This window comes from Helicoverpa zea, chromosome 2 (genome assembly GCF_022581195.2).
Source record: "Helicoverpa zea isolate HzStark_Cry1AcR chromosome 2, ilHelZeax1.1, whole genome shotgun sequence".
NCBI classification, from domain to species: domain Eukaryota; kingdom Metazoa; phylum Arthropoda; class Insecta; order Lepidoptera; family Noctuidae; genus Helicoverpa; species Helicoverpa zea.
The window spans coordinates 683,809-699,814 of NC_061453.1; the positions used below are offsets into that span (position 1 = coordinate 683,809).

At 37.1% G+C, this 16,006-nt stretch overlaps 1 protein-coding gene across 3 annotated transcripts in view; it reads right to left on the reverse strand.

The window, feature by feature from the left end:
- The window catches only part of LOC124638818 (ecdysone-induced protein 74EF), a 208,524-nt gene extending 197,841 nt beyond the window's left edge, over positions 1 to 10,683 (reverse strand). For all 3 annotated transcript variants that reach the window (XM_047175939.1, XM_047175948.1, XM_047175931.1), the window contains exon 1: positions 10,414 to 10,683. The gene's annotated coding sequence lies outside the window, so the exon portion shown is untranslated. The remainder of the gene's footprint in view (positions 1 to 10,413) is intronic.
- Between the last annotated feature and the right edge of the window lie 5,323 nt (positions 10,684 to 16,006).

The following is a 16,006-nucleotide window of genomic DNA, read 5'->3' on the forward strand; positions in this document are numbered from 1 at the left end:
TCCCAACTCCCATGGATTTTAGAAATTTCCAGACTTTTGCTGGGTCTCCATTCTCAACTGAATGGTGGAAATGTTGGCGTTGTGCATCTCTACACACCTTGTTGCATCGATTGCGAACCTCTACATAATTCTCACGAGTAGACGCACTAGGACGACATTTAAACTTGGTTTTTGCCACAGCCTTCTTATGCATGACAGTCTTGATGGTATCCGATAGCCATGGAGCCGGAAGATGCTTCAGTTTAATTGCACGAATCGGAGCGTGGACGTCGTAAAGCCGTATCAGTGTGTCAGTAAGCAATGAAACTTTGTCATCGACCGACTCGGCAGCAGCCAGCGGTGCCCAATCAATACTGCCAGCATCTCTGCAAAGGTCATCCGTATTCATGCCACCAAAATTACGCTGCAGAAGGATTCTGGGTTTAGGTTTAGGAGGGCGAATTTTGTAAGAAAGGAATATTAAGTCGTGGTAGGAAAACATATCAGCTGCACATTGACCATGCTTGCTGACATGTTCCTTAGACGACACAATAGCAAGGTCCAGTAATGAAGGGTTACAGTTGGGGAAGTGGTGAGTGGCACTTAATGGCAGGATTGACAGATTGGATGATTCAATCGTTGAACATAAGGAAGAGGAACGGGAGTCGTTTTTCAACAAACACGTATTAAAATCTCCCATAATAATGGTATGACTGTAAGAAGGTGTTAGGTTTTCGAGGAGATGTTCAAGGCTGGAGAAGTAATTTACACGTAAGGAAGGAGAATAGAAGACACCAAGCAGAATTTTGGCATGATTCAGGTTGACTTCTAAAAAGAGATGCTCACCGGCACCCAGCGGTGGTGGTTGTGCTGACATGCTAATAATAGAAAAAGGAATATGTGGACGAAGGTAAATGGCAACACCACCCCCACCGCCAACCGTGCGATCATTTCTTATTAGCTGAAAACCTGGTAAAGAATAGGAAGTAGAAGGAAGACACGGTTTATACAATAGTTTTACAAAATGATCTTATTATAGGGAAATATTAAATATACGTTTAAGTTGAAATCGTAAGTGTTTGTGTCAGTGTGTGGTGGGTGTATGTTTAGTTTTTCATTAAGAATGTAAAGGATGAAGCGCGCGCGCAAGTGAAAGGTATTAGAATGCAAGCCTGCGCGGAATCACAATGAATTCTGACCTCATCGATGCGAATTTTTATGACTATTCTCACAGTATTCGATACTTTACTTGAAATCTTAGTCAAACTTGGAAACATATTAGTGACCAAAAGTAAAAACTTTCTAGTCAAAAAATCAGAAACACTTTAATCTGAAACTCCTTTCCTTTTCCTTCATAAAATAGTTAATTTAACACTATAAACGCTAATAAAATCAGCATCCAGTAACTGACACCATCTGAGCCGAGAGGTCTTTCATCTCAGCCCAATATTAAACGAAATAACTATTGTTGCCAAAGGTCATAGGTCGGCATGATAGCAGCCTATAAAAATGTAGTTCGTTACCCTCTTGTACAACAAAACAAACAACTAATTATATACATTTAGACACTTTAGTTTACCAGAAATATGCGTAGACTATGTTACAAAAAACCACATTAATATTCATGTGGGAATGTCAGAACAATGATAGAAAGACATATAATTATAATAAATGAAACAGGTGGCTCTTATAATTATTATAATCAACATTAGTATTTATATAAATAATTAAAAACATAATATATATCTGAGAATATATATATTGTTAGATATGAATCCTCCTTGCTACCAACCTGGACTGACCAGGCTGGTATAGAAGAAGAAGTTATGACGGATAGAAGGATGACGGACGTTGAAGATGTCACGTCGTGATCTTATAATTAATTATCGATATTGTATTTGCTATTCAAAGTTGGCTTCTGCTAAATCCTTTGTAAGAAATAAACCTTACCAGGTTAAATGTTTATAGACGTGTGTTATTCATTTTCAAGTACCACTTCTGATCTGACCTCTAAGATCAGAAGTGGGATCGCCACGCGTTCTTTACCCTTTGCCATCTGAATCCAATAATTATTTATTTTGTTCATGAAATTACACGTCAACTGTAAGTAAGTCTTATTTCTTACACTCGAGAGTATTCTGAAGAAAAAGTATGAACTAGTTATAGTTCCGATACCGTTGCGATTCTATGAATGATCCTCATGTGCTGTGAAACAACCACGATATAACCGACAGCACATTGGAAGCCACAACATCAACATTATGGCAAAGAACTGGTCAAAGTCTTGACTAGAAATTGCGAGAGAGGAAAAGTGACAGCTGCTGTGTCTTGTTTGTAAAACAAAAAGCGATCGAATGCTGGAGATACTGAAGATAGCCCACCAGCTGGAACAGCCTCAGCTCGATCTTACGAAGATTCCTTTCAACAGCAGATTTGTGCTTTAGAGTGAACCTCTTCTCTTGGATTTCTTTTTCAGGATGTGTAAAGCACTGAAGCTCGAAGACAGTGGCCCTGAAAAGCCATGTTGAAGTTTTACAACTTGCACATAATAAATTTATGATCAATATTTTATGATTTGAACAATTTTGGATTATGAATTTTGCAGATAGGGCTGAAACTTTTCAACTTATCATAGTACGAGGTATAAGTATGTCTGGCGTTGAGAAGGAAGGAAGAAGCGCTGTATCGTGTCGCTACCTTTTATCACGCTTTTAGAAAATGATTTCAACATAAAGGCCTAAAACTGCCAACTGTTAAAACTAATTGAATATTCTGTGCGATGCATGATTTGCTGTACTAAAAATTGTGTTGAAAGAAGAGTATCGGTGTTGTTTTCATTATTCTTGGATACATTTTAAGAAATAATGGGAAATAATTTCTACTTATATAACAAGGCCGCTTGTAGCTACAAAAAATATCACCGGTTTCCATGGTGACATATCAAAGTTGTTATCCAGTTATTGTGTTTTTATGTTTCATGTGGTACATTTGTCTTATGGCGAGAATAGTATCTAATACGTGAGCTGGGAACATGTATCCTGTCTGTCGAGTGGAGCAGCTCATCAACATATCGCGAGGTCGCTCGTGCGTTTCGTGTGAGAGGAACCTCTACTCCTGTCTCGCTGTGGTGTCACATAATGTGATTCCCTGCTGTTATCATAAAGCGCAAAGGCCTAGCGCTGTTTGCAGAGATATTACAAGAAGCATGGAGTGATAATGCCTGGTGAGATCAATCCAGTTCTTATGTATCCCATCATGACCTTTTACCATTATTTTATAAAAGATGATTAAAACTGCATACGTGTCAATTCTAACCGTTGATCACTTATGTTTGTTGGCACTTGATATGAGTAATGATGATATTTTGGATTACTATTTTGATTTTATGTGTCAAAGTTATGTGTGTCGTGCAGCTATTGGCTTATTTAGCCATAAAAGAAAGTGATTGCGGCACTAATAACCGCATTGCCACAATCGTCTGACCAAGATGCTCTGTGGCCAATGATGATGATGATGTCAAAGTTATAATTAAGTCATGGATTTATTTCTTTGGAAACTTAGATCCTTCAAATGAACGGTCAGCAGTGGCCGAGCGAAATGTGACCTCCTTGGCTTTCTTTGAGAGCTGCAAGGCAATTTGACAATGACAAGGACTTTGAGGACGTTCGAATGTACATGAGTCTTTGTGTCCGTGCCATGAAAGGGTGCATGAATATTGATGTGTTGATCTAATTGACCTACTTTCAATGACTGATTTTGACCTTGACTGTAATTTTAGCTTGGAAATGGTCTTTTCCTTGATTTTGACTTTGACATACTGATGGTGCTAGTTGTCTAGACCACTTTGAGGGAACATACGACGGTATGGGTCTCTGTTCCACGTCTTCATAGTATGCTACCTATAGCTTAAATGCGTGCCTATGCTATGAGCGTGTGTAATGACAAGCAAACTGGGAGCCTCTGTCACCGAGAACATACAACGGCATGGGTCTCTGTTTCACGTCGTCATAGTATGCAACCTATAGCCTAAATGCGTGCCTATGCTATGAATGCGTGAAATGACATGCAACATTTTTTTTTTGTTACCCTTCCTTTTCTCTGCTGCAGACTTATACCTACACAAAAACTACTACGAGTAAATTACTTATACCTTGCTTAACATGTTTCAGATCATGAGCAACATCTCGGTGATCAGCTTATGGGTAGTTGATCTGATGCTGAAGAGTCGAATAATACTGCTGGCGAGGACGCCGCAGGGTCAGGAACGGCCGTGTTAGATATGAATCCTCCTTGCTACCAACCTGGACTGACCAGGCTGGTATAGAAGAAGAAGTTATGACGGATAGAAGGATGACGGACGTTGAAGATGTCACGTCGTGATCTTATAATTAATTATCGATATTGTATTTGCTATTCAAAGTTGGCTTCTGCTAAATCCTTTGTAAGAAATAAACCTTACCAGGTTAAATGTTTATAGACGTGTGTTATTCATTTTCAAGTACCACTTCTGATCTGACCTCTAAGAATATAAATCATAGATTTTGTCCAAACTTCTCCAAAAGTTTGATAGATTAAAGTATCATTTTCAATTCTAACTCTACAATAATCCAATTTAATTTTAAGCCTAAATCTCCAACCCATTTACAAACTTTGCTTTAAGAGATTCGTATTCAACTGTAGCTATTTCCATTCATAATTATTTGTTTGAAACTAAACTTTTGCATACATTTCCGGCCTATATACCTATACATCGTATGTTAGGAAACACAAAATATTTATAGCCCATGGGATTCGCTGAATAAAAGTTTATGCCCATCATCAGAACATTGAACCCGGCCGATGCCATTAAAATTAAACTACGCGATTCTCTTACATGGGAACAGAGTGTAAATTGTATTTTTGGAAACTATGATCATTCTAGAAAACTCGATTATAATGACAAACTTATTTATTTATTATTAACACATCATTACTTTCATTACAGGAATTTCACAATTCGGTAGTGTGTAACTGTAGGTATGATGATGCCTTTCTCTGGAGTATTAACTAAAGAATCTAATCATATATAACATACAGCATTATAAATATATTATTGAGTAGATATCAAGAATGTAATAAATAAACGAAAGGCTAAAGTTATCAGCAGAATTAAAACTATCTAGACTCCGACATACTTAGAAAACGATCCTAATACCCAAAAAGTTGAAGCAAAAATAGTTCTAAACGAAAGACCAATAACCTATTCCACGTGCCGCTTCAAAAATCTCTGGTACCACTTGATAGAATATCCATTATGGAATTAAATCGTAAATATAGCAATAAGGGTTATGATAGCATTCAAATATTCAACAGTACGATCCGATCTATTTGTAGTAGGAGTCTATTGAAAAGTTAGTTGATTATATTTTTGACTTGGAGTTGATGTACTATGGTTTTGAGTAAGGATGTAAGGAATGGCGCGTTATTTTTGAAATTCATTAAACTTAGATATATAAAATCTTATATTAAAAAGTAACAAAGCTACGTAATCGCGGTGACGTCCATTTGGAATCATACTTTCACTCTCTGCGTCGCGTGCGCACGTCTATGCGGAAGCGAGCAGCGCAAGCGCATTGATTTATCGCTATCTTGTGAATGCTACTGAAAATGTTCAGATTGCATTCGTTATTTATTGCTAATGCACCATTCCCTTGTCCTTTCGATCGAAGCTTGATATTAATTTGAAATTAACTGAACAGACAATTCTGGTTAGAAAGCGTTTTGAAATATTGCGCGTAGATGTATTAGGACTGAAGTAAACAGTGGTCAGTGTAATACATAGTATAGTCTTTAAAATATTGTAACTGGTTTGAAAACTAAAAATACAAACAAAAGCTGGTGCACAATTACCAAGAAAGTTCAATCTGGATATATGGAGTATAATGTGGCTTTCAGCTTAAAAGAAAAGCGAAAATATCTTCCAATCCAAAATACCAGTACACACGAATATTCGTGTGGCAAAGACCTCCCATTTCGCAATAGATGAGCTAACTAAATTAAAAAAATAAAAGTTATTGTTAACAAGAGAAAGCAATTTCACCATTATAAATGTACATGTGATTCCATCATTTGCTTGCAACCATTACTCGAAAGTATAAATTACATTTTGCAAACGAATTTAAATCTTAATGCGTTTAATGTAAGAGCTCTTATAGCGTGAGATCGGGTCCCAGTTGCAATTGTACCGAATCTTAATGATGGCTCGGTTAGGATAACACGCGAAGTCGAATGACTGATTTCGAAGTTTTTAACTGATGCAAAACATTACTCTCTTGTAAGAAACTCATGATTATTTAATGGCCAGATAAGAGCTGGCTGTAAATCTATTGATTAATGACTTAAGGTTGTTAACACGTTTAGAAATCTTGAAGCTGTCATAGAGGAACATTTGTCGTAAACAGAAACACAAACGTAATTTGGATACCTGAAAGCTAGTATAGAGAAAAACAATTAAATAACGTCCATATATAAATTGAGCCATGTTTGCGAAAATTCCTAGAAATCCTCAATTAATATGAAGAAGCAGGAAGCGGTGCGAAATGAGCGCTCAAAGTTATAGCTAAACTGATTTTACGGCCTCAAACCACAAACCATACGCCGGTGCTGCGTTGCCATGGAAACAAACATGTTACACTCCCATCCATTTGCTCTGGGAATCTGGTCTATAATTGGAATGGTCCAAACCTTATGAAAAAGACAGGGGTTAACAAAATAGTCAAAATTAAATGACTCATGAAAGATATATTACAAATATAATAATGGTAAGTAGCCCTGAAATACATTATGATGAGAAAAATATGGAATAGGAAGAATATTGTAAAGCTAACATATAAATGCAGAAAAATCAGGCCGCATTGTTCGCAAATCTAGTTTTGAAAGGTAAAACTAAAGCTGTCATAAGAAATAGCCTTACGATATGAACATAAATGTTTATGATGTTGATTGCAACTTTGTTTATAGATGCCGAATATATTATGGAATTGTGGTGCCAGGTTTCGAGCTTTAGAAACTTTAAAACAATAAGCAAAAAATCTTTCTTAATTCCTTACATATCCCATGGTAATAATAATAAGCAAATAATGGATGGATGGACTTCCCATCAGAAAAGCATTTTAGTGTCAACTATATGCGTTGCAGTACCTTCTTTCTCAGTTCCTGCCATATCTCTATATATCAATCAATCTTCATTGTCAGCATCTAAAGCGCTTCAGCCGCTTCATCGGGAAAGCAACACATTCTTATCATTTTATTATATTAGCAAGGATTTTACTTGACATTGCATTAGCTACAACGAAATTTATCCTTACTTTCATATCTTGATGACCGATTCCGTCCTCTCTTCAAGGAAAGTTAACTAGGCCAGTTTACACCACATTTTTTATATTCCCAAATATAAAGATATGGTGTTAACTCTTCCAATTTCACCCGGAGTTTAATTCTAAACAACCTATGCCTATTACAAGCGAACTTAAGTTCACATTCCTTTACGTCAAAAGGGCTAATGATTTCGCCAGACTTTAAAATAGAGATACACAGGTCTAAAATTATCTTAATCCAACTGTAGGGCTAGTTGGTTCAAGACCATTTTGGACTAATTTCGTAAAATCGCAAGAACCCAGTACAAGATGATTCGCAATTTACCCAGTTAGCTGAATGCTCTTGAAACAATCAGCCCACGTGAGCAGATGAGCAGTGCTCAGATAAACGCAAGGCCGCTGATAACTTATCGATACTAGGGCGCCATGTTCCGTGATTTTATAATAGCTATAATAGTTGCTATTGTTTGTTGTTGTAATACTTGTTGTGTTATTCAGGAAGTGTTCGCTTAAAGAACGCTTTGATCTTCAGAAAAGAGGCGCACTTACTTTATGACCTCCATGTATCTATGGTATTTTATGAACATATTTCGGGCTCTATGGATCATGTGTTAAATTAAAGGGACAGCATTATAGTGATTTTTCCAACCCTGTAACTATTGTATTGGTGTTTATAAAGCCATAACAATGATGCTCATGCGCAACATTTAAATAAACGTTCCGTTTCCCCGTAGCTTCGTCGGTTAGTTTTGGAGGTTACATTACTCATCGCCAAGAAAATGCTGCGTACTAAGGAATTATTTATTGTGCAATATATCAAAATTTCCAAGCGAACAGCAGTGTTATTTGCAAGATTGTTCTTGTAGTGAGAAACGACAGCCAAGATGAATTTATTTGCATTATTTGTGTCTTTTTCAAAGCATTTTTCAAGGAATTTTAACTTTTATGACGTCACCTAAAAGTGTTTTTCAGAACACAGCCTATCACAAATACATATAGCTCCAAAAATACTATAAACTAATCTTGTAAGCTGTTTTTCTCTTATAACAACAGACATACATAAAAAATACACATAAAAAAGTCGTGGTGGCCTAGTGGGTAAAGAACCAACCTCTCGAGTATGAAGGCGTGGGTTCGATTCCAGGTCAGGCAAGTACCAATGCAACTTTTCTAAGTTTGTATGTACTTTCTAAGTATATCTTAGACACCAATGGCTGATATAAAGGTGAAGGAAAACATCTTGAGGAAACCTGGACTATAAAGTCTGTAATCACCAACCCGCATTGAGCAAGCGTGGTGATTAATGCTCAATCCTTCTCCATGTGAGAGGAGGCCTGTGCCCAGCAGTGGGACGATAAAAAGGCTGTAACAGTAACAGTAACAACAGACATGCATATCCCGTGACAATGCACACAAATAGATCACCTGAAAAAAATAAAGAGGCGATGTTTTCGACAGAAACATTTTCATAACTGCGCAATACTTAGCTTAGATAATGCCTGTACACAAGGTCGCTACGTGTGCTGGCAGGTACAGTCACTGGCCACAGCTTTTCGGCATATTATGAGTAATTGCACCCCTGGCCTTATGTCAAGTCTACTCTCTTAGTTCTTACCACATCGTAAAAACAAAAGACAGTAGCTGGGACACGCAATTTCTTTGGAACGTGATCTGTATTAAATGATATCGAATCTGTAATTTCTGAATCCAGTTAGACCAGATGACGAGATACACAGATTTATAATCATAAAGTATGAAGTTATGGATGTCGTTATATTGATGGTGAGATCAGGTATTACAGGGAAACGTAAATAATAACCGAAACTGCGTAATAACTTCGATACGTAACAGTTTCGTGAGACGCCTACGTCGCCCGATTCCCAGTATGGTAGATCTGTCTAAATATTTACTTGTGATTTCAATTGCTCTTACAATTATGTTAAAAGCTTTGAAAGAATAACTTATTTACTTTTTAAATGAGGAAACAATGAGTTGGAAATACTTAAATTGTATGTCTTTAGGAAATTCCTCATGCTTTTAATTAAGAATGAATTGGTAATGTATGATATTATGTCATAGGGAAATAGTATTACCCTTGAAAGCTAGAATAAATAAATTTATACCACTGAAAACCCCTACAAGAAAATCTCATCTAATAAAAAAAAAAACATTGAAAGCAGCCCAGAATATAGGATTGTTTTGATTACAATTTGTAAATAACATGTTATGAATATCTTGATTATAGTAATACCTAATATAGTAATATATATGGAAATATCCAAAGCGGCGAAAGTTCTGATAGAAAACAAATCAATTTGGACGATTTCACGCAAAACTCATCATAGCAGTAAACAGAATAGAACCTGCAGTTAATTTTGTATTAATCTTTAATTTTACCAGACCTATTGGGCTGTCCTTATATCACAAAAAACTTTAACTATTGAAGACTATGTACATAGGCTTTTTTTCAGTCTTTAAATCCATCTGACCACGTTGGATCCACACGGCCTAACGTGGTCAAATTATGTCATTTACGTGCCCATTCAATTCAGGGCCATGCTTTTGTGATCACTGCTCCATTAACTGAAACATTATATAAACTATTTTCAATACAAAATACATTAAAAAGAAAATATTTACGATGCAAATCTATTTGCGACAAAAAATCGGAGCAATGAAAGTAAGCGTGCTCGGTTCTGAGCTAGAATATTATTTTTACTTTCAATTTATAGATCTTTTTCGAAACTGAATTGAAGGTTCGCAAATCAAAGCAATTTACTGTTTATTTTTAACAAAAGCTCAGGCTTTATCTCTGAAAAATATTTGCGAGTTTTTTTTTCAAGATTATTTTAGTAAGTTACGGTTGTTATCTTAAGTGTTTGTGTACATTGTTGCAAGTATTGTGAGTAGCATTAAAAGGCCGCCTTTTCAGCCTATTCATGTACAGTTTGTAAGTGTTGTGAACTTTGTTGCTGTATCAGTTCAGTTTTGTTTGTTTAAGTGTTTATGCTGTTTAAATACAATTTTACATGTAATTTGTTCCAAAGCAGAAGAACAAGAAGCAAGAATTACTACTTACCAAGTCCAAATCGCAATCCAAAGGTTCACTGATCCTTCCACATGCACACAATAATAAAAAATCAAAATATTACAATAAAATCAGTTTCATCCAAAAGGAAATCTTGCAGAATTCCTCAAAAACACTGGCAACACTCCTGTCACTGTCAGATAATTTTCAAATTGAGAGCACACACAATTTCAAAATACAGTTCCACGCTGAAGGTTGCGTTCGTAACGTGTTGAGGATAAGAGACGAGCGTGCACGTACGTCCGCTCGGTGCGGCGGCCCACGAGTCACTGAACTGCCGCACAACCGCGCCCCCGTCAACCGATGGATGCTCGCGTATATTTTTATGACTGCTCCAACTAGTGTTATCATTGTCAAACCCTGAAATGGTTGTGGATTTAAGAAATTGGGTCAAGCGGTTAGCGCTGCGGAACGAAAGCGCGGAGCTCGTTCAATCAATTGCTTTTGGCTCCTCTTTTTCATCGAATCGCCTGTCAGGACCAGAAAGGACTCATTACATAATGGGCCTATTATTAATAGTTTTCTGAAGTAGGTTTTTGTTCAGGCCAGTTTATGTTCCCAATGGCCTTCATCTTAAGTACTTTTAAGAACAATTTCAGCGTATGGAAAGTTAAGAAAGAAATAAAAAACCAATTAATGATCGGTCCGGTGTAAGTTGTAGTTAATAAAAAGTTACCTACCCTTTTCCCTGAATGAAACCTAAAGTCTCAAGGCATTGTTATTGTTCTGCTTTGTGTCTGAAAAAAAATGAAATATATAAACTGAAAAGTGCACAAACAGAAAGGATGAGAAGAAGATGCATATGCACTTTGCTTCTGTGCGTCTATTTCCTAGGCAAACTAAAAAATTGTCTTAAGAAATAATAAATTAAGACCTGCTTTCTTAAACGATCGCACTGACACCTTCGCTCCTACAGGATCCAGTTGATGAAAGTGGTCAGTTCCAGGTGTCCCATCACTTACAAAAACTTATATTATACATGTCCAAAAGGTACATACATACCTACACAAAAAAAACTAGAAATTTCCAAAATTTTCACATTCATCTACATAGGTATAATAATTTATCTGACGCATATCGTTTCATAGCCTTCACTTTATTTGTGAGTGCACTTTCGAATACAGCAAATTGTAAATCGCGATACTTATTTACGCAGATTTATGAAACGTAATAACACCAATTAATGTCAGCAACTGGTCAGTCGATCGCAAAAACTGACGAGAAAATGGAAATCCCCGAAGATATTAATCATTTTTACATTAATTAGTGAAAATCAACATATATATCGTATTGATTAAAATTATATCTTGAAAAAGTCGTGGTGGCCTAGTGGGTAAAGGACCAACCTCTCAAGTACCTATGAGGGCGCGGGTTCGATCCCAGGTCAGGCAAGTACCAATGCAACTTTTCTAGTTTGTATGTACTTTCTAACTATATCTTAGACACCATTGGCTGTGTTTCGGATGGCACGTTAAACTGAGGTCCCGGCTGTCATTGAACATCCTTGGCAGTCGTTACGGGTGGTCAGAAGCCAGTAAGTCTGACACCAGTCTAACCAAGGGGTATCGGGTTGCCCGGGTAACTGGGTTGAGGAGGTCAGATAGGCAGTCGCTTCTTGTAAAGCACTGGTATTCAGCTGAATCCGGTTAGCCTGGAAGCCGACCCTAACATGATTGGGAAAAGGCTCGGAGGATGATATGATTAAAATGATATCTTGAAGCTTTAAAGGGTACCTTGAAAGCGTAAAAAGGTTATTTATATAGCCCTGTAAAGGAAAATACATATCCTAAAATGAAATAACCAAACTAATTCGAATAAACACAAACTAATCTCAAACCAATTAAAATGAACACCACCCGATTCGTAGCGAGGACACCCGAGCGGCGCCGAAGAGCATCGACAATCAACGAAGTTGGCCGAACGCTTCCGAAGCGGGCCGAACGTTCGCGGCCGCCAGCGAGGTCGCAGCGCGGGAAGCGCGTCATTTCAAGGTGAATTCTTTTCCCGCCAAACTGCGTCACTCTGACTTTGTATTGTAGTGATACTATTAATTAAAAAAACAACAATATGCTGCCTTAAACAATTTGTTAAGTGATGATCTTGGAATTACAAGATATGGATTAATTTGAAGCGTTTCAGCGAACAAGATGTTCTCAATTAACGTAACATAGTAATGCAGATACGCCAATGAAACATAATGCTCTCATACCCTGTTCTACTGAAACATTAAAATACAGTAAATATCGTAACATATAAAAAAAATCTTTTGACAACCTTTTCACGACCACAAACCTCAAGTTTAGCAAAATCCACTTGAATCGTCGGAGGCCGGTAGTGAACGATTATAGTGACCTTTGCACCCGCCCCTTCAGAGCGGCGGGTATCGAGGCCACCGCGTAACACCGAACAAGGCCTATCGATCCCGTTTCATTCACCCTCGCTCACAATGAGGTTATATTTAGTGGTTCCAACGTCAGCGACATCGATATAAAGCCTTTTCAGTGATCGATTGCTTTTCCAATTGATTTGTTTATGGTTTCCACGAAAAGCGTCCTTATTGAGTTGTAAGCTTCTTTCGTTTCAAATTAATTTCCTCGTGGATACGATAGTAAATTCTTTTGATATGGTTACATTTATTTTCGCCCACTCCTGAACACTTTCGTTGAGTTATTGAATTACTAGATGAACGGTTAATAAATGTACGTATGCTGTCCTAATGATAAATAATTCAGTTAAGATACCAATTGATTATTAAATAGACAGATATTTAAGACCATAATTATGCCTCTCTAATTTTCAAAATTAAATGAAAGGGCACAACCAATCCAGTACATTATAAATCAAACTCCAATACTAGCATGTCTGCGTGACCGTAGATAGTCATCGAATTCTCGGCTATCTGCAACTCCATCTGTGGCCATCATCATCTCAACCCTGACAGCCGATTTGGAGGTTATCTTCAAGTGGTCACGCCAATAACACTCCTTGATTTTAACAAATGTCAAGTTCAATCGTAAAAAAGTTTTGCAGATTTTAATTTTAAATGTAAATCTTAATAACAAGGAAGGAAGAATTGAATACAATCTGTTTAATTAGAATCGAGAATTATCCGCCATCTTTTTGTTACAGGCGTTCGAATGGTTTGACATCGTACCGGAGTTAAAATGCCTATATACACAGAGAATCTAGCATAAACAGAAAGCTCTGAAATTCGACTTTCGCTGCAATAAACATTATTATAAATAACAAGTTCCACTTTCATTATGCAGACAAGGAAAACGCAAACAGATGAAAAACTGCACTAAAAATACAGTCACATTTACATTTTTAAACAACCATGTCGGCCCAACAATAGTTTAACCGTATTACTGAAAATCATTGCGTAGAGGTCAGTTGCGACGGCCTAGGCATTTTTAGGCAAATGCATATCCAATTCAATTGACTCCATACATTTTAAGGCTATTTTTACAATAGTTGGTGTATGCCAAACGTCAAGATATGTGCGTGCAGTTGCAAATTTAATTACGAAAGTTTATCGCACCGCGGGCCTTGGTAAAGGTCGCTCCACACTCACACGAGTGAGGCTCGTGTGAGGTCACCATTATGTGGTCGATGATCAAATATGAACGAATTTGACAGCTATTGGTAGTACCGCTGGCAGCTTGTTACGTGGTCTGAATGACAGGTAATTTTTTGGAATATATTATTTTAAATCATCCATTTATTTTCAGTTCTACATATCATAAAATTGCAGGTTCTTAGTCACGACTGCACATACAATGGAAGAAGAGCTACTCAACAGCAGTCAGTATCAGGAAAAACAAATAAAGGATTTGTCAATTAAACAATTGAAAAAGAATAAAACTTAATTGCCGAAGTGACAGTTATCATTATTATATAAATAAAAGCTCCAAAATCAAGGTTAACATTACAAATAGATCTCAACATAATTCTATACATAGTTAACATAATAACACTGAAATAAGTAACATTATTAAATGTATTTAATACAATGAGAAGTGTAAAGTATGTATTACAAAAATGCAACAGTGGTTAGCTGGTATAATGCGGAATTGCAATAAATATATTTATCGCAGTGCAATTGTTGTTACACTATGTGAGTCACACGCATTGCTTTATTTTTCCTATATCGGCTGAAAATGTGCATACAACTGCATAGGCCTATGTAAACCACAGACAAAGCAATTGTACGTATTTTTAGTTCATGCAGAAAAAATAACTCTGAAATATGAAAGGTTGCAATTTATAACGATTCACTTGGTTTTTTTTATTTTCTTTTGGTGTGGTCTTGTTAGAACTAGCTTATATTTATTATAGATACATTATCATTCAGAAACAGTGCTTGTACTTGAAAATACATGAAAGTCTGAGCTGATTTTATTTTCACAGATAGCCAGGTGGCTGTCCGGGTCCAAATATCTTCAAACCATTCAGAAATCTATTGAAATATAGGTGAACATTCTAAGTTAGAACTAAATCTGTCTAGAAGAAGTTAGGTCACTAACGGACATTTCCAATATTCGCCTGACCGATTCTGACATATGCTTACTAGAAATGACATAACTATCTCTAGTAAGCAAAACAAAATACAGATAGAATATTAGGAATGGCTATTGGTTGGTATCTAAAACAGTAGTGCCGACAATTTTCCTTTGATATATTTATTACATTATTGTCATAGTCCTAATGGTTTTTGTGTACATTAACGAGTGGAAAGCCACTTTGTTGGCCTAGATCAGGCTTTATCTTACAGATACTGATTCATAGACTGGGCGATAACTTACAATAGTACTTATTTCACAATTTTCACTTTGTCCCTGCTATTTTGTAAAACTGATATCTCTATAAATTTTATGCTCAATTTGTTTCGTTTTCTAAAGTCGGAAACGTAAGGTTATGTCACAATATCTTCAACTTAGAAACCATATAGATTTTAACATTGACAAGATTGTAAAACTTTTCTTGATTACATAGATATTTACAATACATATTAACAAAAAATATCAAAAACTATCCTAGTAAAACAAACAACTAAAAAGCGTCAAAAAATTCGTCCCCATCGCTGTCAACTGGGAGCATGCCCAAGAGGCTGGCAGCATTACCTCGTTGGATCGCCATGCTGATTCTTTGTCCGAGGTAATAGCCAGCCTTCAGGTCACGAGAAGCGTCAACCAGCCGCCTAGAGAGATCTTTAAATAGAATGTGGGCATTCGGACCCCACGACCCGAGGGTTTCAACCCCAAACGGTTCGAAAATATAGTTTCCGATAAGGCCACTATATTTCCGCCGCTTGAGGTTCTCCGCAGCCGCAGCGGCAGCAGCAGCACCGCACGCAGAACTTGGAAGGTGTGATGGCGCAAGAGTATCGACACAGGTTGCGTCCCATACTAAAGGCCTACCCATCTTCCAAGGGAATAACGACATGCCGTCTGGTCTCTTACCGTCGTCGCGTGCCAAGCAAGCTGGTACCCCGACGGCAACAAGAGCTCGACGTATAATGTCATTGATGTTTGCATGCCGCGCAATACGGCCCGCACTACGGCTGCACGACAGGCCGTGGTGT